The 24403-nt window shown below is 40.6% G+C and overlaps 1 protein-coding gene across 1 annotated transcript in view; it reads right to left on the reverse strand.

Moving 5' to 3' along the window:
* Positions 1 to 23107, reverse strand: part of LOC140138275 (NLR family CARD domain-containing protein 4-like) — a 109640-nt gene extending 86533 nt beyond the window's left edge. The window contains exon 1 of the mRNA XM_072160188.1: positions 23045 to 23107. The gene's annotated coding sequence lies outside the window, so the exon portion shown is untranslated. The remainder of the gene's footprint in view (positions 1 to 23044) is intronic.
* Positions 23108 to 24403: the final 1296 nt, after the last annotated feature.

Consider the following 24403-nt stretch of genomic DNA (forward strand, 5'->3'; position numbering starts at 1 on the left):
GCACAGGCAAATTTTTGGGGCCCAAAAAATTTGGGGGCCCTGGTCCCGGGCCCATCTGGCCCTATGGTAAATCTGGCCCTGGGTATGGCTCGGTCTATTTGAAGTGTGTGAGTGTCCCGCACGCCATGTGTACGTACTGTGTTATGAACATCGAGTATGTGTTCGACTAATATTTCCATTGTAATAATTAAACAACAGTTCCTACGTTTTATTCAAAATCTCAGATTTTGACTAAACTACAGCACCTAGAGTCTTGATTTTTGCTGGGTATGTTAGTGTGATAACGTACATTATAATCGTGTAAAAACAGAATTTTGAAAAATATTGAGGGCATCTTCCTCAACAAATGTTACAATATGGGTTTAATAATGAAAATAATGAACAAGAAATGAATCAAATACACAACAGTTACAAAGGGGAAAAATTAAAGTAGGAGTAGATGCCATGCCAGCATATAGTCTGATCTTCTCTGTGTGATTTCTGTTGCAACAAAATATGTTCTGTTTGTGGTTCTACACTGTGCTTTTTGGTTCTACGCAGTAATTTCTGATTTTATGCACAAATTTCCACTCAACTGATCAGCTTTTGTACTTTTCATAGATTTTAAGTTGTAACAGCATATTTTGTTGCAATTCACATGTAAGATGTTGTAAGATTAATCCCTAAAAAGGGGTTCTATAATGACAAGCACCCACCCACCCTGCCAAGCTGGGTTCCCATCAGTGTTCGAATTAAGGAAAAATAATTGGTTGTCCCATGGACAACCAGGTTACAATTTCTGGTTGTCCGTCTAAGTTTTTGGTTGTCCGTATATTACCAGCTAAAAGATACACATACAAAAGTGAGTTTTGGCTACACATTTATGGTTGTCCGGCGGACAACCGAATCAGTATTTTTGGTTGTCCGGCGACTTTTTTAGTTGTCCCGGGCAACCGGACAACCAAAATTTCGAACCCTGGTTCCCATGCTCTTACACAGGGTGTACGAAACATGATCGTAAGCTAGACCAAAAATGGTAATGTAAAACCCATATGACCTACAGATTACAACATAAACTCAATTTTCTATACCATTGTCTAGATTCTTCCAGATTTACAAGCATTTGATAATCTTTCCAGTACTTATAAACAAATTGCATATTGATACGTTGCGGTCAAATTTATCAACCAAGTACTATTGTATGAATAATTATAAAAATATATCATAAGAAATGTTTTCAATTAGGGATTCAATCATGTTTCACCGTTGTTCATCACCGATTAACAACGATGCGTCAGCTGTCGTCTGAGTGGTTTATTTAGCGAGGGCAGCTTTAGCTGCCCGGTAATAAACTAAACCACGCAGACGCGCGAACGCGAAGTTGTTAATCGGTGATGAACAACGATGAAACATGATTGAATCCTTTCAACAACGAAAAGAAGCTAAAGATCATATAATTCACGATTATTTTACGAGGAATGTCAGTTAAGCATTGTCACTCAGTCTTACAAAAACTTCGATGATTTCTCTTTTGATATCAGCAATAAAACTACAGAATAAAACAGCAATGTTTAGCCGCTACCTGAAAAATACTGAATTCAACTTGTAAGCTGGCATACGCACAAAGGTTCCAGGCATGACGAATTTTACGCGCTTCTTGCGTAACGCGTAGTCTCGCTCGCGTCCGCGTATACGCTACAGTAAAAGTGTGGGTTCATCACGGATTAACAACGGTTGGCTCCTGTACAAAGGTATAGGAAGAGTTGTTGAATTCACTTTTAATATGTATTATCTACAACAATTAAAATTACAATATCTGCTTAGTGAAAATAAGCTTATAGAAATAAAACTTATAATATTTGCATAGATAACATTTTCTTAAACTCATATTGCACTTAGAAATGACATATTCTATAACCTCTTAAGTCCATTAAAAATCACGCACAGTGAGTTGTCCAAACGCATCATGTGAGCATCCTATATTTGAAATAATGTGCCCTGATTGCAACTGGAACACAGTAAAGTGTGCACATTCTGTGAGCTGTGGATATGCATCCTTACTCGCTTTACCTTGATGTACGCAACTTTAAAAAATTATATTTGCTCTTTAAATCCCAATATTTTTATGGTAAAAGAAAAAAGTGAAGGTTAATGCCTTAACCTTTACACCCAAATAATGTTTCCTTGGCAGAGAAAACATTTAAACCCATTATTTACATTTTTATTGCACTGGACACATTACTTAAAGGCCCATTCAGTGATTTGCTCATCCTGACAATCATAAAAATCGTCAAAATTTTATTTACAGTGACCTTTACTCCAAATAATGTTTCCTTGGCAGTAAAAATATTTATATAAATGGACACATTACTTAAAGGCCCATTCAGTGATTTGCTCATCCGGACAATCGTAAAATCATTAAAATTCAGATTTTGGTACCTTTTTTCATTTTTTGCCAAATTTTTCATTTCAAAAATACTCAAATCAATTTCAATGTCTTATCCTACACTTTTAAGCAATTTATAAACAACTTTATTTTTTTTCACTTATGCTGGGATCACTGAATGGGTCTTTAAGTATAAAGGATAATGCAAAAATGTGCAAAAATTAAAACTTAACTACTTCAATAAATATTATACATATCAAAATACACTACCACCAACTTGATGTGATCTAACATTACATGCTTTTAAATAACATACATATAGAAACATGTGTTACATATTGTGTAAAAAGCAAATAACCATACTTATTCAATGAGTTGATGACAATCATATTTGGTATATACAAGATGTTATATTGACTAGAAAAACTTACAAGCCAAGTTTTAATTTTTGCACATCCAGATTGTGTGAAAGTTGGTATGATTTGAAAAGTTGCAAATTCAATCAGAAAACACTATCTAAAAATTATTAGCCTAGCATGTTTCCTTTGGTGGCCACTAACAGGCATCAACAATCAGCAACAACATGGATGGTATTTTCATTTGGAAGTACTGTATATCTTTCTACACTGTAATGGATGTTGCAACTTTCAAATTGTTTAAATTTTCACACAATTTTTGAATGGTGGATGAGCTGATTCTTTTTAAACACACAAATGAGGTATCAAAACTGTAGCTTACAAAATGTGTCACACATTTATATCAATTTCAATGTTCTTAATTAACTTTGTTAAGAATTATGAGCACTTAAGGCCAGAGTAATGGAAGACACATTCGTCCACACCCGAATTTGAGATTTCTTGATATTTATCAACACTAAGATGTATTCTTTCACTTGAAACTGATAAAATACAACTTTCTAATATTTACTCGTATTTTTGCTTGATTTGTTTCACTCTTTTCAACTCTAAAAAGTCACATGGCTCAAGACAGCTTAGTAAATTGGCGGAAATAATGAGTCAGAAATGCGCGAATGCGAAATATTGTGATTACGCGTGCGATTCACACCGCGTGACACGGCGCAACTATGCGCGTATGTCAAACACAGTCAAGGCGCATTCGGTATGTTGTTCACGCCAGCAAATGTGGTGTAAACAAAACAAAAATTTGCAGTCAAAATGCCACTTAGATTTTATAATTATTTTGAATTTTGGCGCACTGAAAGCAGACATTATAGATTTATTGGTGCAAAAAGATGCATATTTTACCGTTTTAAAATATAAGGACATTTTGTGCATAATTTTGACATTTTTTTACTAAAACGTCGATTTCTCAGAGTTCACTTTTGACAATATTGCACGATTTTTGTGACAAGATAACTCGAAAAATATGCAAACAAAAGGTAAACTTTTTGCACTATCGTTTAGAGTACATCAAAGCCTAGGAAAGGTTTTCTCATTTTTTCAAAATATTTATTTTAAACAAAAATATACACCATTATGTGCAATTTTTAGCTTAATACAGCGACAAAATTGCTTTTTCCACATGTTTTTTTCAATATTTTGAAAAAGAGGCTAATTTCAAAAAATAAAAAACCTTCCCTAAGTTCATGTCTCTTCTTCTTGAAAAGCTAACTGAATTTGTTTTACTCTGAACGGATTTTTTTCTAAGTTGTCACAAAAAAATTTTAGAACAAATCTGACGTCACCATGGGATTCCTTGACTCATTTCCGTTCCAAAAATGTATAGTTTTATATACTTTGGACATACAATTCAGAAATAATGATGCTCGAAAAGGTCCATGTTCTCTCCCATTACTCTGGCCTTAAAAAGAGTGGACTTTCTTTTTGTGTGGTGTTTGTACATACATCATCATGAAAATATAAGAGACCAATCAATATTTATGCTGATTGGGGGATGGGGCACACAATTTAATGGGATGGGGACTTTAGGGCATACAAGTTTTTTCCAGATAGAAAGAGGAGACCTGAAATTATAAATGAAAAGAACTTGAGAAACTGGGGAGGAACAAACATTTTTTAAGCCAATGTGATGGGGCAAAATTGTTGAGCTAATGTGGAGGCATGCATAATGGATCATTTAATTTTTTAATTCTTCTGTACCCCAGTAGTGTAAATATTGATTAGTCTCTTTACAAATTGTAGATTAGATAAATACAATATTTAAATGCAGTAGTAGATATACATCTTAAACATAAAATCAACTGTAATACTGGAAGGAAGATGGTCCAATCAACCAAATACCCATTTCATCAAAAGGGATATTTAAATATCTGTGAAATATTAGGTCTGAAAGGATTTGGCTACCGGTAGTAGACAATAAATAAATACAGTGCTATCAGTAGTGGACGGCAAATAAATACAATGCATTGCATTTATTTGTTGTCAGCAGTAGACAGTAAATAAATACAGTGCTATCAGTAGTGGATGGCAAATAAATACAATGCATTGCATTTATTTGCTATCAGCAGTAAACAGTAAATAAATACAGTGCTATCAGTAGTGGACAGCAAATAATACAATGCATTGCATTTATTTGCTGTCAGCAGTAGACAGTAAATAAATACAGTGCTATCAGTAGTGGATAGCAAATAAATACAATGCATTGTATTTATTTACTATCAGCAGTAGACAGTAAATAAATACAGTGCTATCAGTAGTGGACAGCAAATAAATACAATGCATTGCATTTATTTGCTGTCAGCAGTAGACAGTAAATAAATACAGTGCTATCAGTAGTGGATAGCAAAAAAATACAATGCATTGCATTTATTTGCTATCAGCAGTAGACAGTAAATAAATACAGTGCTATCAGTAGTGGACGGCAAATAAATACAATGCATTGCATTTATTTGCTGTCAGCAGTAGACAGTAAATAAATTCAGTGCTATCAGTAGTGGATGGCAAATAAATACAATGCATTGCATTTATTTGCTGTCAGCAGTAGACAGTAAATAAAAACAGTGCTATCAGTAGTGGATGGCAAATAAATACTATGCATTGCATTTATTTGCTGTCAGCAGTAGGCAGTAAATAAATACAGTGCTATCAGTAGTGGATGGCAAATGAATACAATGCACTGCATTTATTTGCTGTCAGCAGTAGATAGTAAATAAATACAGTGCTATCAGTAGTGGATGGCAAATAAATACAATGCATTGCATTTATTTGCTGTCAGCAGTAGACAGTAAATAAAAACAGTGCTATCAGTAGTGGATGGCAAATAAATACTATGCATTGCATTTATTTGCTGTCAGCAGTAGGCAGTAAATAAATACAGTGCTATCAGTAGTGGATGGCAAATGAATACAATGCACTGCATTTATTTGCTGTCAGCAGTAGACAGTAAATAAATACAGTGCTATCAGTAGTGGACGGCAAATAAATACAATGCATTGCATTTATTTGCTATCAGCAGTAGACAGCAAATAAATACAGTGCTATCAGTAGTGGACTGCAAATAAATACAATGCATTGCATTTATTTGCTATCAGCAGTAGACAGTAAATAAATACAGTGCTATTAGTAGTGGATGGCAAATGAATACAATGTATTGCATTTATTTGCTGTCAGCAGTAGACGGTAAATAAATAATGTGCTTTCAGAAGTGGATGGCAAATAAATACAATGCATTGCATTTATTTGCTGTCAGCAGTAGACAGTAAATAAATACAGTGCTATCAGTAGTGGACGGCAAATAAATACAATGCATTGCATTTATTTGCTGTCAGCAGTAGACAGTAAATAAATACAGTGCTATCAGTAGTGGACAGCAAATAAATACAATGCATTGCATTTATTTGCTGCCAGCAGTAGACAGCAAATAAATACAGTGCTATCAGCAGTAGACAGTAAATAAATACAATGCATTGCATTTATTTGCTGTCAGCAGTAGACAGTAAATAAATACAGTGCTATCAGTAGTGGACGACAAATAAATACAATGCATTGCATTTATTTGCTGTCAGCAGTAGACAGTGAATAAATACAGTGCTATCAGTAGTGGATGGCAAATAAATACAATGCATTGCATTTATTTGCTGTCAGCAGTAGACAGCAAATAAATACAGTGCTATCAGTAGTTGATGGTAAATAAATACAATGCATTGCATTTATTTGCTGTCAGCAGTAGACAGTAAATAAATACAGTGCTATCAGTAGTGGACGGTAAATGAATACAATGCATTGCATTTATTTGCTGTCAGCAGTAGACAGTAAATAAATACAGTGCTGTCAGCAGTAAACGGCAAATAAATACAATGCATTGCATTTATTTGCTATCAGCAGTAAACAGTAAATAAATACAGTGCTATCAGTAGTGGACAGCAAATAAATACAATGCATTGCATTTATTTGCTGTCAGCAGTAGACAGCAAATAAATACAGTGCTATCAGTAGTGGATAGCAAAAAATACAATGCATTGCATTTATTTGCTATCAGCAGTAGACAGTAAATAAATACAGTGCTATCAGTAGTGGACGGCAAATAAATACAATGCATTGCATTTATTTGCTGTCAGCAGTAGACAGTAAATAAATTCAGTGCTATCAGTAGTGGATGGCAAATAAATACAATGCATTGCATTTATTTGCTGTCAGCACTAGACAGTAAATAAAAACAGTGCTATCAGTAGTGGATGGCAAATAAATACTATGCATTGCATTTATTTGCTGTCAGCAGTAGGCAGTAAATAAATACAGTGCTATCAGTAGTGGATGGCAAATGAATACAATGCACTGCATTTATTTGCTGTCAGCAGTAGATAGTAAATAAATACAGTGCTATCAGTAGTGGATGGCAAATAAATACAATGCATTGCATTTATTTGCTGTCAGCAGTAAACAGTAAATAAAAACAGTGCTATCAGTAGTGGATGGCAAATAAATACTATGCATTGCATTTATTTGCTGTCAGCAGTAGGCAGTAAATAAATACAGTGCTATCAGTAGTGGATGGCAAATGAATACAATGCACTGCATTTATTTGCTGTCAGCAGTAGACAGTAAATAAATACAGTGCTATCAGTAGTGGACGGCAAATAAATACAATGCATTGCATTTATTTGCTATCAGCAGTAGACAGCAAATAAATACAGTGCTATCAGTAGTGGACTGCAAATAAATACAATGCATTGCATTTATTTGCTATCAGCAGTAGACAGTAAATAAATACAGTGCTATTAGTAGTGGACGGCAAATGAATACAATGTATTGCATTTATTTGCTGTCAGCAGTAGACGGTAAATAAATAATGTGCTTTCAGAAGTGGATGGCAAATAAATACAATGCATTGCATTTATTTGCTGTCAGCAGTAGACAGTAAATAAATACAGTGCTATCAGTAGTGGACGGCAAATAAATACAATGCATTGCATTTATTTGCTGTCAGCAGTAGACAGTAAATAAATACAGTGCTATCAGTAGTGGACAGCAAATAAATACAATGCATTGCATTTATTTGCTGCCAGCAGTAGACAACAAATAAATACAGTGCTATCAGCAGTAGACAGTAAATAAATACAATGCATTGCATTTATTTGCTGTCAGCAGTAGACAGTAAATAAATACAGTGCTATCAGTAGTGGACGACAAATAAATACAATGCATTGCATTTATTTGCTGTCAGCAGTAGACAGTGAATAAATACAGTGCTATCAGTAGTGGATGGCAAATAAATACTATGCATTGCATTTATTTGCTATCAGCAGTAGACAGTAAATAAATACAGTGCTATCAGTAGTTGATGGTAAATAAATACAATGCATTGCATTTATTTGCTGTCAGCAGTAGACAGTAAATAAATACAGTGCTATCAGCAGTGGACGGCAAATAAATACAATGCATTGCATTTATTTGCTGTCAGCAGTAGACAGTGAATAAATAGAGTGCGATCAGTAGAGGACGCCAAATAAATACAATGCATTGCATTTATTTGCTGTCAGCAGTAGACAGTGAATAAATACAGCGCTATCAGTAGTGGACGGCAAATAAATACAATGCATTGCATTTATTTGCTGTCAGCAGTAGACAGTGAATAAATACAGTGCCATCAGTAGTGGACGGTTAATAAATACAATGCACTGAATTTATTTGCTGTCAGCAGTAGGCAGTAAATAAATACAGTGCCATCAGTAGTGGACGGTTAATAAATACAATGCATTGCATTTATTTGCTATCAGCAGTAGGCAGTAAATAAATACAGTGCTATCAGTAGTGGACGGTTAATAAATACAATGCATTGCATTTATATGCTGTCAGCAGTAGACAGTGAATAAATACAGTGCTATCAGTAGTGGACGGCAAATAAATACAATGCATTGCATTTATTTGCTGCCAGCAGTAGACAACAAATAAATACAGTGCTATTAGTAGTGGATGGCAAATAAATGCAATGCATTCCATTTATTTGCTGTCAGCAGTATACAACAAATAAATACAGTGCTATCAGTAGTGGACGGCAAATAAATACAATGTATTGTATTTATTTGCTGTCAACAATGAACAGTAAATAAATACAGTGCTATCAGTAGTGGACGGCAAATAAATACAATGTATTGTATTTATTTGCTATCAGCAGTAGACAGCAAATAACTGATAAATAATAGTCCCAAACAAAAATGTTTGGTAGACTCATAACCGGTGCGATCTTACCTTTCCGATGTTGATTAAGATACTTCTTGCATCGATCCCGAGATGCGGAAAAAACCAATAGTCATTTTGTCCCACATAAATGAATAAATAACAAAAACCCCGATCCCCGGTGGACTCACCCAAAAGGTGGCGTCACACCATATGATCGCCCTTATCCGACTTGGGATCCCCTACTCGGACCAAACTTGTAGGGGTGGCGGGGTCGGGATAATCAACATCGGAAAGGTAAGATCGCACCGGTTATGAGTCTACCAAACATTTTGTTTGGGACTAGACTCAGTACACCGGTCGATCTTACCGTTTCCGATGTTGATTAAGATACTTCTTGCATCAACATCTGAAAGATCGATCTAGCAAGTAACCGACGGATGGAGGTACAAGATTGGTCAGCATCTGATCAGGGATCGGGGCGGTAGCGATGGTTTTCGCGAGGTCAGAAAATATTTTCCCCCCGCGGTCGGGAAACAAAAAAGACCACGCGATCACAGACATAAACCTCCTTACTTAATAAGTTTGGTGGTTAAGAATAGCGACACTGGTTCTTACCATGCTGAGTATTCTGTATAGTCTGAAAACCTGGTACCCGTACACCACCGTATTATGATCGCCCGAACAATGTCGGTAAACCTCCGCCCGTCTCTGATTACTAACGTAAGCGGAAGTATCGTAGAGAAGGCGAAGGTGGCTTCGGGACACCGCCTACTAGATCTCCTCAAGGGACAACCGAGCGGTATACCCAAGATGATGAGATAGCTCGTGTCGAGTGGGTCGTGGGGCCTTGAAACCTTCGCGATCCCCGGACCCCACCAACACCTGGACCAGCCATTGCGACAGCGGCTGGACCGAAAGGCTCTGTAAGGGTGATGAATGCGTCGTGAGTCCCTCGCAAGGCTTGTGTTCGGAAGAAATAGTGCTGCAGCGCCTTATCGGACACCCCAGCCTATCTTTGGCTTCAGCGAACCTTGCCCAACCCTGGGGATTGGAGAGGGACGAATGTCGGTATGCACGCGCCGTTCGTAGTCACGAGAACAGAGCGCCCGAAACAGTGTCGCTCCAGTGTTTGTGAACACGGAAGCTAACCTCGAGACCGTGTGCAACTCAGCACCGCCGTCCGAAGCCAACGCCAAACCGGAAAGCCATCTTGAGAGTTACGTATTTAAGCGTCGCTTTTGGCGGAAGGTCAAAAGGGTGACCCTTAAGGTAATCTAAGACTGTGTTGGGATCCCTTAGGAGGATCACTTTCCTTTTTAGTAGACACTCGTTGAACATACCGTCGGCGTAGACTAATAAGGTAACCATCGGCTATGATAGTCGACCCGTCTCGAAACCTCGGTGAATGGAGAGGACAGCTGACTTATAGCTGGCCCCAGTGGCCGCTGAAGTCTTGCTTGGAACTTTTCTGTCAGAAACTCCGGAACTAGCAGCACAGAGGCTCTAGCGGGAGAGCTATTTGTCTCATTGCACCAAGCGTAGTATGGAGCCAGACTCTGGCTATACGTCACGGAGGGTAGACTTCCGTCTAGCCCGGCGATGAGAAAAACAGCTTCTGATGAAAAGTATCCCTCCGCTGCGTGTTCCCTGGTAAGGGCCATGCAGCTAACTGCAGGTGCTCTAGTGATAGACTGGGTACCTCCGCTCCGGGCATCCGGAGTAGATCTGGTACCTCGGGAGCGCCAGCGGCCTTGCCGCTAGCAGAATGACAATGCAGTCTTCCCACCCGATCTTGGCCACCACCCTCATGAGTAGTGAGATCGGAGGGACTGCATAAGCTGTCATCCCTCACCAGTCTATGGACAGAGCGTCCACGGTGAATGCTTGGGGGTCAGCGACCCTTGAGCAGTACACCGGCAGTGGATGATTGCGATGAGATGCGAACAGATCTTTCGAGGGTGGTACATCCCTTGAAGATCGTCTGAAGCGACCTCGCGGAACAAGGGACCATTCTGCTGGTCCCGACACCCTTCCTCGTGACAGATAGTGCTTGGCGAGGATGCTGAGTGACGCCAGCGATGTGTATCGCTCTCATCGTAATCTGCCTGAACTTGCACCACCCTATCAGGTGTCGTGCATGCAGGCTCAATCGTGGTGGCCCGGAGTCCCCTTGTCTGTTGGGGTAGGCTACCACGGTTGTGCTATCCGTCAGGACCACGGTATGTGATTCCACGATCACCTCCCCGTACGCGAGGGAGGCTGATGTGAAACTCTGTCTCTATGGCCCCCATAGGCCCGAGGCGGAGTCTCCGTGGATGTGGACCCCCAGCCCGTTTTGGCGCTATGGTTGTCACTACGTGACATACCGGGGGTGCAGGAAACCTGACACCCTGGGTCAAATTGAGCTGATGGGACCACCACCAGAGTTCCTCTCGCGCGATCTCCGACAACGGAACCGCGAGGATATTGGTGACGACTGGGCCTGCAAGCAGGCTAGAAGGTGTAGTTGGGTAAGCCTAACGTAGAAAGCGGCAGTACAGTACGAGGTCTACCATACTGGCCATTAGGCCTACCACCTTCATCCATGCCACAGCGGGTTTTGCCCGAGACTCGGCCAAGAGTCAGGCACACCGCACCATGGTCGTCACCCGCTCGGGTGAGAGCACCGCGAACCCCTCCGTGAGGGTGATCCGGGCCCCTACAAATAGTGGTGTCTGCGTCGGGACCACGCTGGACTTTTTTGAGCTGATCAAAAAATCCAGGGTCCCGCACCCTACGGACTATCAACCCCATGAGACCCGTAGTCTTCAGTGGAGTGCGTCCGTATATGAGCCAAGCGTCCAGGTAGCAACTGATGTTGACACCCCTGTGCTTCAGGTATGCGCTGCCACCGCTCTGACCAAGAGTGTTAAACACCCTGGGAGAGATGGACAGGCGGATGGCGGTATCAAAACTGGTAATTTTGATCCTGTACCTAGAAGCGCAGATGCCTCCGATCTGGAGAGGCGATTGGCATATGCAGATAGGCGTCCGAGAGATCTAGCGATGCTGTTCCCATGCCCCTGATGGGGCAGGCTAGCACGAGGCGAGGGTCCCCATTCTGAACCTTTTGGGCCTGAAGAGCGTGTTCAACAGCCTGCGGTTCGGATGGGGCTCCCGTCGCCGGTCTTCCTTGGAGCCAATGGCTCCAAGATCACCGTAGAGCGGGGGTGGAGACCGGGACAATCGCCCGCCAGTGAGAAGCTGTGTGATCCCTGTCAGTAGTGCCCGACGCTGGGGCCGTCTGACGGTACTACTGTGGACCTCTGAAATGTGCAGGCGAATGTGGGGAGACTGGGTTGCCAGTCTGTAACCCCCACTCACCACTGACCATACCCAGGCGCTCAGAGATGGTTTCCCACCTCTGGGTGAAAGCCATAAGCGGTCGCCCACTGGGAGATCCCCTGTGGAAAACCGCTGAGCCCCCAGGAATGCTCTGCCTAGCTTCCCTTGGAAGGCGCTTGCTCTTCTTCGGGCTTGCCAGCTGATCCTGTGCTACCCTTGCGCCTCCCAGAAATGGGTGCTGCAGAGGTAGTGGGCTCGGGTACTGTTGGTGGTGCACGGCCTGCTGAAGTCGGAGCTCCTACCCATGGTAAGGGCAGTTTCCGACCTCTTCAGAGTGCTCCCGTTGGTAGCTTATTTGCACGGTCCTCCACCGTGGCGCAGAAGCATCCAAAGAGAAAAAGGACCCTGCCTTTCCATCGCGTTGAGCGATTGGAGTGGCAGGCCCCTCCCAGCTGAGTGGACACCCTATGGGCTAGGCCCATGGAGCTCTCGTTGAGGCTAGCTGTTAGCACCGCTCATCGGCTCACCTCGCGGAAGAGCTCAGATGTTGTCTGGCGTGATACGCTTGGCGACATCTGGGTCCTCTCGGATCCCCTCAGGTAGGTCCGTGGTCCTCCAGCGTTACACGCAGAGAAGCGTGCAAGCACGCGGCGCCATAGCTCTACTGAGCTCGACAGCCCACGATATCCACCCGTGAGGTTTGCGGGAATGAGAGTGCAGGCGTCCCCAGTGAGGAAGCAGCAGCTGAGCATCCTACTGAAAGGATCCCTGGTCCTCCTCCATGGACTCCCCTTAGGGGGTGTCCGGAGGAAGATCAGTGCTGTTGCTCCCCTCGCGGGGCAGCGGGGGCAGGAGACTGTAGTGATGTCACTACCGGACTCAGCTTCCGACTCCTTTCCTCGCCCACAGTATCCGTATCATGCTCCGATGATGGCGGTAACTGAGGACGGGCATCTGAAAGCGGGTAAGAAGGCATAACCACTGTGTGGCTCGCCGACTACCTGCCAGCAGAAGAGGGAGTACTCCCCGCAAGACCCTGAGGTATCCGCCATGGCACCACTGGGTCCGCATGCTCGCAGCCGTCGTCCTAAGCGCTAGCAGCACGGGCCTACCCTGATCAAGATCTGGGTTAGCTCCATGCCGGCTGGCCTGGTCAACAGCTGATGTTGGTACTGCGTGGCCATCGCTAGGCGACACTTGCCACGGTGCTAGGCGTGGAAGAAACACCCTGCTGCGGGTACCACGGGGCATACCCAGCCGGCAGCTGACCCTGAAAGGATCCGCCACCAGGGTAACCCCATGGTACTGCAGTACCAGCACCGCCTCCCCTTGTTGCCACAGAGACTGTGGCGACTAAAGCGAGTGCTCGCATACCGGTCGCGGTATCAGCGTGGGTACCCGTGAGGGTTCCCAACTGTGGACCGCTGTACCCTCGCCACACTGCGTTCCCTGTTTGGGGATCAAGCTGTGTGCTGGCGTGGTACCGGCGGCTGATACTAAGCGTAGGTGCCCGTGAGGGCTCCGGCTGTGTACCACTGTACCCATGCCTCACTGCGTTCCCCGCAAGGGGATCAAGCCGTGTGTATGGGTACCCGCTATACCGGCTGTCCCTTGGCTAGAGGGAGCTTGCCTAGTACCACGGGTAGCTGAGCGTGCATACCCCCGATCAATCGCCTCGCCACCTGAATAGGCAGCGTCAATCAATGGAGCTATGCCCTGTTGATTTGACAGTGATCGATCAAAGAGAGGGTAATTGACCCATTGGCGGTAATGGATCACCCACGCTCCGCTGGCTCTCGAGGACATAAGTGGGTTGTTGATCAGCTAGGCTGTTCAAGCTACTTACTGTACCCTCTAGAGCTTCGCCCAAGGTCGCTGTGTGTGGCGGACCACTCACGGCAGCTATGGGCGGGTGCATAGCGGCTACCACTGAAGTCAAGCCGTAGCTCGGCTTTGTAGCTGCCACCGAATGCACCTGGGTCGCTGTCCCGTGAGCGACTGCGAGCCCAACCCCTGAATAATCGCCAGCCAGTCCCTGTGGACAGCCAGCAGCTATTCTAGGGCCCAGGGTATCTTTCGGCGGTCCCGCCATGGAGCGCTGCCGTGTGACAGCCCCAGTTGGTTCTGCTAAGACTACACCCACAGCGTTAGCCGCGGTATCGGCTCTGCTGAACCCATGCATGCTAGGGTTCAACCCAGGCAAGCCCGGGGTACCCTTGCATGCTGCCCGTCGCTAGCTACTACTGTGGCTGTTTGAGCCTGTAGATATGCCTGCAACAGGCGGGTGTCCTCCTGCTAAAAACCCGTGAGGATTTTAAGCTAGAGGACTGGTATCCTCCTGCTACAAACCCGCTAGGGTTTTCGCTGGTGGTTACCGCTCTGCTGCCTGCTACTTTGCTCCGACGTATAGTCAGTGCTTTCGCTGGCTGCTGAGCCTTTGGACGCCGCTAGCAGTCCCGAAGGAACCGCCTGCTTGTCCGGGGACGGAGCCCCTTAAGCAGACCTGCCATGACCCATAGGGGCTGTCACAGCAGAATCTACCGTATCGACTGGTATCCTCCTGCTGCAAAACCCGCTAGGGGTTTCGCTGGTGGTTACCGCTCTGCTGCCTGCTACTTTGCTCCGACGTATAGTCAGTGCTTTCGCTGGCTGCTGAGCCTTTGGGCGCTTAGCAGTCCCGAAGGAACCGCCTGCTTGTCCGGGGACCGGAGCCCCCTTAAGCAGACCTGCCATGACCCACCGTATGAATATCTGATTAACTCGTCTTTATTGGACGGTAATGAAGACATAACGATAGAGTAATCACCCTAACATAGCAACAATAACCTACCGTACATGAAATACAATGTGTATGTACAAACATCTATTGTAACTTACAGGCTGCAATGGTTGTTTACGTGGGAAACAAAATGAATGGCGTCAACGAAGCGGCCATTTTGAATTGCTCGTGTGTCCCGTATACAAGCGGAGGCACGATATGTAGCTAAGTTTTGGATCGTTTTTGTCACTTTTTCGTCAGAAAATGCCGTCAAAACTATCCTCAGCCGAACAATACCGGTTTGGTTTTACCTAAGGTGTGAAACTACAACCGTATATCTCGCCTTTAAGTCGAGAAATTGATACACAGTGCTATGATCAATCGATAGGCACGTCTGTGTCAGTCGGAGACCAAGGAGGATAAGGGCGATCATATGGTGTGGCGTCACCTTTTGGGTGAGTCCACCGGGGATCGGGGGTTTTGTTATTTATTCATTTATGTGGGACAAAATGACTATTGGTTTTTCCGCATCTCGGGATCGATGCAAGAAGTATCTTAATCAACATCGGAAGCGGTAAGATCGACCGTGTACTGAGTCAATGCTATCAGCAGCATATGTCTAATTGATACAATGCTATCAGCAATATACAGAAATAATACTTTGTTTCCTATACAAATTGCGAGTTTCCCCAAAAACGGTCTCCTCTGCCTAAATAAAACAATATCCTTAATAATGTGCAGATGTTAAGATTAAAATATAGTTACAGCTTTTTTAAAGGCCCTTATATGTACACATTTATTGCATTAAATATGTTTTCTTGAAAATGTGCATTAAGGGATCTGGAATGAGCATTTTGACAGTATTTTTAGGGGACATGAGAGCACCTCAGACGTATTGAATTGCATTCTGAATACGAAGCATGTATATCTGATATCAAATAATTTTCATTTTTGAAAATCACGATATAATACAAATGTTATGACAAATTATAAAAATTGATATTTTTCAAATTTTTGATATATAACAGTCCTCGAAGTAAATTTTATAAATCTAATGATATATTCTTAAAGTGTATGTAGATGGGATGAAAAGCAGACGATCAATTGACATTTTGACCTTTCATATTGAAGCACATTAAAGCACATGATTAATCACTCAAATACGATCAAATTGAGTGAGTGAGGCCAGCATTTTTATAAATTCTACCTTTTAATGGCATTGTTGACTTGATTTATATGATGCCTTTTCAGGAAGAACAAAATGATAATTATTTTAGATGTTTAGTTAGCTCAATCGATAAGGCGTTCGACTATGGTGCGATAGGTTGCGGGTTCGAACCCTGGTGGTGCCTAATGCGCTCTCGTGGAAAAATTGAGTTAGCTTGAAATTCCCTGGACAAGGAACTTACTGCTAATTTGTCTTGTTGTAACCCGTACGAAACTCGGGGAGCTGATCCTGGTTGCGATGGTTATTTGTGTAATGTTTAGGGTGTGCGCTCTTGAAGCAGCAAAGTCCCTGATTTGTTGTTTAATGGTTTATGGAATGATGTGGGGCCGTAGTGGTCAGCGACAACCTGTAAAGTGTGCTGAGGCTTGTGGATCAACGCCTAGGCGTTGTGCCTGTGCGTAGCGCACTATAAATCACTGCGCTTTTTTTCCTTTTTTTTTTTTAGATGTTTCTTTGCTGTCTCCTGGACTAATTGAATATCTGCACGATTCATTCTTTTCGATATTTCCTGTGTCTCACTGTGAGGGTTACATGGGTCATACCCAAAGTTGCCCCACTCTCTAATAGCAATAAGGCAATCTCTAACAAGAGTACTGCACTGATTATTAATTTTGGCAGAGATTTGCAATTTCTCTAATTTGGTCAAATGGTGGATGTGTGTGAACAAGGCATCAACACCAGTATTGCCAATATCATTACCATAGAGATTAACACTAGTCAGATTGGGCATGGCAGCTAACCTGTCGCAAAGTTCAACAACACCCTTTTCTGCAATATTTGCAAACATCAAGTTCAATTTACTCAGCATGGGACAATAATACAGCAGTTGCTCGACAAGAGGCACTATAGCCACCCCTATAGTATTTCCTGCCAATTTCAGCTCCTCCAGATTGGGTACTTTGGGAAGGAGGAATTCACTCAGTGTCTTGATGTGATCTTCCATCAACTGAGTATATGATAAATTCAATGAAATTAAGTTGGTGCAATGCTGCAGTTGCTCTTCAAGTGGTGCTACAGCTTCTCCTACAGTATTATGTGACAAATCCAGCTTCTTTAGGTTGGGCATCTTGGGGAGGAATTTACTTAATATTTCTATGTGATCTTCCTTAAGCGAAGCATGTGATAAATCCAATATAAGTAAATGGGTGCAATACTGTAGTTGTTTTGCAAGAGGCCCCACAGCCAATCCTACAGTACTGCTTGACAAATCAAGAAACTGCAGGTTGGATGCCATAGGAAGGAATTCACTCAATATTATCAACTTGGAATCAAATGACTTCTGTGAAGAGAATTGAAACTCAATGGCATGTATGTGAGGGGTTATAAAGTGAGTAAATAACATACGCATTATTACATCAGACAGCCTACAGCCAATCAGTTTAAAATAAAACTTTCTTAAATGGTAATCTGTAGAATTGAGTTGTTTTTTAGAAGGATCTGCAAGTAACAATTTTTCAATTGTGTTTTTCTGTTTGGTATCTCCTGAAGTCAACATTTCACTAGGATCCTCTTTTATCTCAATGTCAGACAAATTGAGCTTAGTAAGGTTAAACAGATATTCACTCAATGTTTTGATCATGTCTTCTTTTAATGTAACATTGTCAAGGTCAATTACTTGTATGTAATTACAATTACTTGTATGAACACGCCTGGTTCCAGTAGGGAGCATTGTGTAGTATTTACTACAGCTACAGATACAGATCATGTGAGTTAAGAATGCATGTCCTATGTCATCAGATAGGTCACTACGACTTAAATACATACTAAACTTTCTAAGCACATTGGTGTGCTCCTGGGATTTGGTACTACTTTCCTTAACATCGCCAATGTGCTTAAAGGAAATGTATTTAAGGACATTAGTTTGTATGCCATCTCCTGGAGTCATCATTTGATTATGATCATTTATTTGTATTTGTGATAAATTCACTATAGTAAGTTTAGAGCAGCACTTAAGCATTTGCTGAATAAGTGGAGCTATTGACAGCCCTGCATTGTTCCCTGATAAATCCTGCTCCGGCAAGGTGGGTGCAGTACCTAGAGCTTCTACAAGATGTTTAGTGTTTTGTTTACATGGTTTGTTAGATTCTTTAAAACATATTTCCAAGTACCTAACATCTGACATACATCTTAACATATCAGCATAAATATGTGATAGATGTGGAGTTTTGATGGTGATTGTAAAGACTGTACTGAATATTGAGAATCCCAATGGAGAGTTAACAAACTTGTGAAATATTGAAGTTGCTTTGGGATATTTGTCGCCTATATCTATTGTGAGTCCATCATCAGCATGGCCGAATTTATTATCAGGGAAGATTGATTTGAATGACTGGGTTAGTGAGATGTTCAAAGCATCAATTTTAGCAGTTTCACAGCCTTTTTGTGATGGATCCAATGAACAAGCTGAATCAGAATCAGAATCTGAAGTTGAATCTGAATCATCTCTTGACTCACCATCATCAGAATCGGAGTCTGAAACTGCATCTGCCTCACTTATGAGGGACTGATGTTGACTGATATGTGACTGTGCTTTAAAGTAGCTGTTGCTTGAATCACCAGTATCAGATGTGCTTTTACTTTCATACAACAAAGTTAAGATATTCACTACATTCTTACTGCTATGCCCAGGTTTATCATAGCCAATGCAAATTGTGCGCACTTTTGTACGTAACCTTGTACGTCTTCCTAATACACACACAGCATGTTGTATAATAGAGACCATCCCACCTTTTTCAACCAATCCACAACAGAATTTCAGAAGGTCAAATTTGCTCATTAACATATTCCATGTTTCCAGTTGCTTCAGAATTCTGTTGAACCTTTCAGGGTCTGTAGTATACAAACTTGCCCAGTACTTTGCTGCACAAAATTCTTGAAAAGATTTATGAAGAAATGTTACAGCACTATTTCTACTCAACCTTGACCTTAACCGCTCTCTGGTAAGCAGCCCTGTTTCACAACCCAATTGATACAATGACTTTTCAAATTCATTTTCAGCAAAGACAATCTTTTCAACTAAGATAGGTTTAAGTCTTAGTAATCCATCCAAAGCTACACAACCTAATCTATGAATTAGTTCAGCAAACTCTCCTTCTATTTTGTCTTGTTCATCTATATCTTTACCTTGCCTCATACAATACTTCCTCCACAAAAAGAGGACAAAATCTTGATACAATTCTGATTGTGTATCTCGTAATTTTTGCTCATCTTCCCAAAGAAGGCACATTAACATTAGCATTACTGGTGTTTTTGACAAGGTGGTAAGTCTTTCAGATTCATTTATTCTTTCTTTCAGTCCTTGAACCATCTCCTTCTTACCACTGAAGAATCTTTTCATATACAATTCAACATTTTTGTGTGAAAATCCTAAAACATCTACTAGTAGGTAGCTTGATTGATGACTTTGCAAATCTTTGTGAGGACGAGTTGACAAAATAGTGCAACATTCTCGTAGGTTTTTAAAGACAAGAATTTCTTGTAGGCTCCCAAATGGAGAAGACAGATCACTAGATGAATATTCATCAAAACCATCCAACAGGAGAAGGCACAACTCTGGATTTGATTCAATATATGCTTCTAGTCCATCTTTAGACACAGTGGTTTTTGTTTCAAAGATTTGCTCAAATATTTCATCAATCAAGCTGCCACTTTTAACTTCACGTAAACTCAATATAAATAACAATTGAAATTTGGCAAGTGGTGAGTCACTTCTTTGTTGCGACCAAGTATAAGCTAACTTAGCCAACAAAGTTGACTTCCCACTGCCAGCTACTCCCTTAACTAGTATCCGTGTTGCTGGCATACCATCTGATGTTTGGAGACTTACAAGATCTTCATTCTTTGGCAGCAATGCGGTACCTTTTCTTGACCCTTTCTTTAACTTCAAAGTAACATAAATGTCATTCATATTTCTTGATTCATCACACCATGGCAATAATTGCACTCTGCTCATTTCATGACGATAGAATGTTATCAGCTGTTTCTTGCACTCCTCTAAGTTGAATGCTGATGTTAAGCATGCTGTAGGCAATAAATATTTGAATACAATAATATTAGTAGAAGACTATTATGTAGAGTTCGTGACCAACTCATAGAACAAAGATTTGAAAGTTATTTTGGGATCTTTGATTGATTCTGAATCAATTTAACTTGGGCTCACCTCCTGAGACTTCCGGGCATTCCAGGGAGGGGTCAATCAAGGTTACATGGGGGTCAAATTTTCAGAATGCTCCAATTATGTCAAGTAATGTATCAAATTACTTGTGTGGTCATGAGGATTCCAAAAATGTATAGTCTGTTATGTGTCAGACATGTCAAGAAGGCGCTATGACGAAAAATGTTGTGCATGCCCATGTAACTGGGCCACAAGTGGATGGGCTGTGGTTTTGCTTGCTCCTCTTGTCAATTCAATGACACATTCTAATCTTATGATGGTACCTCTTAGTACCACTGAGTTCTAAATGTTCGCTAAGGGAACAAACCAACAGATCGATGACGTCCTATAAACTAAACTAGTTTTGTTTAGGGGGGAGGGGGTAAAAATACTCGATTATGTTTGTACAAAAACATCGGTCTGAAGAATGTGTCATTATTATGTCAAAATGTTCAACATTTCTTTATTACGTTTCTGGCAGGGAGGGAGGGGGTTGGCTGAGAAACGAAACTAGTTATGTTTATAGGACGTCATTGATCTTTTGGTTTGTTCCCTAATGGACATACGTCTTTGTGCTGCTGAACCCTAATATAAGTTTTTAAGATGCAATCATCTTTCCTAAACCCATTGAAGAAAATGTACAAAGATGCACATATCATATGCCCCCGTATATGCACTCAATAAACTAGTGTTACAATATATTACCTTGTGAAATGCAGCTCCATTGTTTCTCTAAAATTTCTTTCTCTCTAATGAAACCACATTCTTTCAAAGCATCTATAATTGCTTTTCTTGTAGCATTCTTGTTGGTTTGTTGCCAGAATTCTAACACTTCAATCGCTTGGAGTTGAAAATCTCTGGTGTCTGCTCTCCTCTCAGCATTCTCAACATCTGATGACTGAATACCAAGTTGTCTAAAGAGATGCTTTTGTTGATCGCGTCCAAGTTTAGTTTTGTATACTACAGCATTAATATCATTGTGTGATACCTTCTCCATACCTGTAGTAGGAAACAAAATGTAATACAATCACTTATAACATAAAAATAATGTCCTTCTCAATTAACTTATTATTTTTGTAGCTTGAAAAGAGGGACAGCCATGCATATTAACATTTTACAAGGGCAGATCCAGGATTTGAAGTGGGGGCATGAAATGTTATCCATCAGGGTGCAAGGCTCTGGAATCTTCAATTAGCCGTGTCAAATTATTCTTATTTCCTTTAAGACATTCTTTGTTTCTTTCAGTTATTCCTCTTTTTTCTTTATCTTTGTTGTTGAGATTTTAAGGGCATGTTAGTTACATTTGTTTGTTTGTTTAACCGGTTGGTACGGGCAGACACACACTTGGGTCCTGATGGGACCACACTCAAGCAAAATGCTACCCAAGCCTTACAAGCTATCTATAAAGCATGCTGGCCTATATGAAGAGAAAACAGAGAAACAGGATTGAGGAAAAAGAACAAGGAAAAGAAAGGCCACTCCCAACAAATCAATTATACAATACCGTAAAACCCCGTCTACAAGCATATAGAGTGCCTCTAATGAAAGCTACATTAATCCAGGCGCCATTATGGAATTTGAGCAAATAAATTACGGATCCAAGCATATACAAACAAGTATTATTTTAAGACCAATCTATTGTATTAGTATATTTATGCTTACTTCGAATTAATTTAGCTTTCATAAAAAACATTATATATGCTTGTAGATGGGGTTTTACGGTATTGCTCTTAGCCTTTGGGTCAAGAAATAAGAAGAATGAATTAAAGTTTTAACTTCAACACTACACTATTTTTCGATCACCTGGAACGTTTTCACTAGTCCGACTAGCGTCTTCAGCAGATGGTGATGCTGTGTTGATATCTTGTCTACAATTGGGATATCTCTCACTGATGATGTCATATGATTGACAGAATGACGTCATAGGATGTTACGATGTAGCGCCGCCCCTCCTGGGCATCAGCAAGTTATCCCAAATAGGATCTATTTCTATCCTTGGTCACGATTTAGTCTTGGGTTTCGGTTGTAGACAAGATATCAACATAGCATCACCATCTGCTGAAGACGCTAGTCGGACTAGTGAAAACGTTCCAGGTGAGTGAAAAATAGTGTAGTGTTGAAGTTAAAACTTTAATTCATTTTATCTACCACTATGTATGAATATCCACTCATATAAGAAATAAGAAATTGGGAATTTTTATTCTATGCCGACATTTGCTCTTTTTGAATGTGGATTTGTCCCGTTTCATAGCTGAGTAACTATGACAGCAAAGAACTTGAAGGAACTGTACAGAACCAAATCTTGACTGTCATAGGTCAGAAGATCCCTGATACCGTTATTAATTTCAAATTCATGTGTACTATAATTTATTTCCAAAAGAAAAAAAAAAAAAAAGAAAAATTTACTTTAAGCTGCAAGAAATTTTGGAAATTAAACATATTTTTTTTATGTTTGTTGGAATTTTCACAAAATTGATGCTTTTATAATGTTATTATACAACAAAAGTTTACATATTTGTGTGTTGTTACATTTGTGACCTAACCCCAATTAGTGAAAATAAAATGCTCCTAAAATGACCACTTAATTGTGAAGAAGTCATTGGTTGTCCAAACTTACCCTGGTTAAGTCTTCTTCTTTTTGTGCTTGGTCCTGCCTCTTCTTCATCTGACCCAACATTAGTTGTTGCCATGGCAACTTCACCAGGATTGGTAACTTGTCACCGATGGGAACTAGTTATCTAAAAATATATAACAAAATATTTCAAATTAGTTTGTACAGTGTTTTGCATCTTGGGCTTTTACATTAGTCCAGGTGGCTCATCTGGGCCATGGATATACCCACATGTATATATAAATAAAAATTCCTTTAAAAAAGGAATGGGGTGCCCAATGTGAGCTTGGACGTGATATGGTGAATTCCATGGCATGGTGTTTAGATTTGGTATTATAATGATTTTTCTAGGGAAGAGTAGAAGATGATCAAATGCAAGAGAAATGTGTTTGATTGGGGAAGGTGTATCACAGGACCGTTTTGGATGAAATAAATTGAATTGGAATGAAGCTGTCATGTCAATTTGCGATTATGTGGGATGGGGGAGTTCTGTTTTTGGGGCATATTGTAGTGATGATATTGCTTTGGATATTGAATATTGTTGAATTTCGTTATGCAGGGGGGTATATGATGGATAGTACAGAAGACACAAATAAGTAAGCTCCCCATGGCAAAATATTGGGGGGAATGTATAACGTCTGTGATACATATACATCATCTACTTGCTAATACACTGAAAATCTAATAGAGATGAAAGATAAAAAACAATTACAGAACATTCATTCTTCATAAAAGTAGCTACACAGCAAACACAAAACATTTTCGACATCATTCGCAAAAGGTTATAAAAGGTTGTCAGAAAACGTTTAAATGTCGGTTATATAAAGGTAGAGTATAAAACGTTTTCATAACATTAAATAACATTTGTTGGTAATTTACTGCACAGCAAACACAAATGTTTTACAGAAAACATTTAAATGTCGGGTTATATAAAGGGTATAAAAGCGTTTTAATAACATTCCAAAAACATTTGTGAAAACTTGGTACAAATCATTCTAAACAGAATGTTATTTTGGGGTTGAAAAATTATTTTGCAAAAAATGTTTGCCCAAAATATTTTAAATAACATAAATAAGTCACAGACTAGGAATGTTATTATTCAACTGAGGGACTTAATTCCACAATATGCAGAATAAGCTAATTCAATAATTCAAAACAGAGTGCATTGTAGGTAAAAACCTTGGATGTGAAATGGGATATAATATTAAACACAATCCTCCCATAGATGACTGTGGGAATGAAGTTTGACTAATCGAAAATTCATGTGATTTTATTTTTCATTTATTACACTGGCTGGCACTTCCAAGGTAGGTTTTAAACGATTTTTATTTTGTTATATGAAAGTTCTATGGGGACAATCAGACC

Source organism: Amphiura filiformis, chromosome 17, assembly GCF_039555335.1.
Source record: "Amphiura filiformis chromosome 17, Afil_fr2py, whole genome shotgun sequence".
In the NCBI taxonomy this organism is placed as follows: Eukaryota; Metazoa; Echinodermata; class Ophiuroidea; order Amphilepidida; family Amphiuridae; genus Amphiura; species Amphiura filiformis.